Here is a 2,722-nt window from a genome sequence, read left to right on the forward strand (position 1 = left end):
GCTAGACATATTGTCAATTTCCCAGCTGCCCCAAGTCATGTGACTCTGATAAACTTAAATTACTCTTTACTGCTGTACTGCAAGTTAGAGTGATATCACCCCCTCCCTTCCCCCCCCCAGCAGCCAAACAAAAGAACAATGGGAAGGTAACCAGATAACAGCTCCCTAACACAAGATAACAGCTGCCTGGTAGATCTAAGAAGAACACTCAATAGTAAAAACCCATGTCCCACTGAGACACATTCAGTTACATTGAGAAGGAAAAACAGCAGCCTGCCAGAAAGCATTTCTCTCCTAAAGTGCAGGCACAAGTCACATGACCAGGGGCAGCTGGGAAATTGACAATATGTCTAGCCCCATGTCAGATTTCAAAATTGAATATAAAAAAATCTGTTTGCTCTTTTGAGAAATGGATTTCAGTGCAGAATTCTGCTGGAGCAGCACTATTAACTGATGTGTTTTGAAAAAAAACATGTTTTCCGATGACAGGATCCCTTTAAGAAAAAAAGATCAATTGAACCAACAGCTATAACATTTTTATACACTTGTAAATTGCATTGTAATTTGTGGATAGCAGAATCAAAAGCTTTAAAAAGAAATCCATTGATTTTGCCTACATCAAACTTCCAAGCAGATTGGGTTCTGCATGGATTTTTAGATTAAGCCCAAATCTTGATTAGTCTGTGGTGTCTAAATCTGCTTCCACTTGTGCTATCAGATAATTAAAAGACTGATGGTCTTCAACTTTTCCAAGGGTTTTAGGTTTCAGCAGGATAGATTTAGTCTATGTGCCTATGATGATTTGTACACCCAACACAGCCAATCCCATTTAAGATTGAGCCACAATCTTTCCTAAATTCATATAAAGGACCAGCGTTGTCCAAAAGCATTAGAAGTACCTACAGCTAGGGACTGCAGAAAAAAACTCAGATGAAGCACCTAGGGTGACCCAAGCTAGAGTTAGATGTAAGATTTAAGGCTAGAGGTAGGATTCTGAAAGTTTAGTTTAAGGTTATTTGGGATTTCCACCACAAGAGAAGGAAGCAGCGCTAGTCCTATAGTGGAGACATACAAGATGATGATGGATTACAATTGAAACATAGAAGTGCTGGCACTTTTAAGAAGGAAAACATACAGTAAGATACATCAATAAGATGCAGCAGAATAAAATGTGTTTGATAATTCCCCCACGATTATCCAGTTAACTGGCCTAATCTAGTCTATGGGCTGTAACTTTCTATATAGTCAGCAGATCACATCACATAGATGTAAAGCCCTGTTAAATGTACCGGATACAAAATGACATCCGTAAATGATTCACAGTGCACTTATAAGAGCATCGGATTTGGCCAGTAGTATTTGCATTGTGACTTTATTATTAGTCACCTGTACCTGCAGCCAATCTGTTCTCAGATATGCTTTCTGTCATAGGGCAGGCAGAGTATGGCACACACAGGGAGCATAGGGCAGGCAGAGTATGGCACACACAGGGAGCATACAGAAGGCAGAATACACCAGGGTACAGGGAAACTTATCAGGACCACTCTAAGATGAACAGTTCATACTGTGCTACATACATTGACACAATGCTGGTGCGCCTCCAGTAGTTTGCGTGAGATGTGAACAGATGAACAATGTGGACACTTTCAGTCTGGGTCTGAGGGTTGAACAGTACAGGGCTTTAGTGGTGTGAACAATAGAAGTGTTACAGATGTGAACAATACTAATGTGAATTTGGGGTGTAAATAATGCAGGGGCCAGTTAAGATCAGTACTGATACCTTTTAAAGCTTACACAAGGTAAGCAGTTACAGCAGGCAGACTTTCATATTGGGGGCCACACAAGGGGGGGTTGCCAGTTGGACAGCACTGCCCTAAGGTGTCAAGGGCAGGGCTGCTATCAGGGGGGCACAGGGGGTACTGTTGTACTGGGCCTAAAGGTGTACCCGGCTGTGCTGCACTTTTTCAAAATAGCCAAGCCACCCTTGACAGCGCCAAAGCCGTGCCATAGTCCTGAACCGCCCCCAAGAGCCGAAGTTGAAGTCTCGAAGCCACAAGTTCAGTTCAACTGAACACCAATGTGTTTTTTTTTTTCAATTTTATTAAACCCCCTGGCCACCAATGTATTATTTTAATACTCTATAGGCCCCTGCCACCAATGTTTTTTAAAAAAATATTCTCTGGGGCCCAAATGTTTCTTTTTAAACTTGTAAGGGGGGGCCCTGGTCACCAATTATTTTTTCTAACCTGTAGGGGGACCCTGACCACCAATTTTTTTTAAAAAAACAAAAAACTTTTTTTTAACTTATAAGGGGGCCCGACCATCAATGGATTTTTATAACTTGTGTGCGGGGGGGGGAGGTTTACAGTTTTTAGTGCGGATATCGATGTGGTTTTTTCACTGTTGTGTGTGGTGGGGCTGGTGCAGGCCCCGAAAATCTCAGTGATTTCTTATGGCGGCCCAGGTGTCATGGGATCCAGACATGCAGATCAGAGACTCAAGCAAAAGGACATTCAAGATTAACACAACAATAACTTTTTTTTTTCCAAATAAAAAAAAAAAGTCAGTTTACTTTTTTTTCTGTTTCTTTAATAAAACCATGATCCTCTCTTTGAAATGTTACCTCAGTTTTGGTTGACATCAACAACGGGAACCTTATCCTTGTGCTGTTACACACAACACATACACAGATATGGAACCCATGAATACCGCAGATTAAAAA

Source organism: Xenopus laevis, chromosome 4L (assembly GCF_017654675.1).
Source record: "Xenopus laevis strain J_2021 chromosome 4L, Xenopus_laevis_v10.1, whole genome shotgun sequence".
In the NCBI taxonomy this organism is placed as follows: Eukaryota; Metazoa; Chordata; class Amphibia; order Anura; family Pipidae; genus Xenopus; species Xenopus laevis.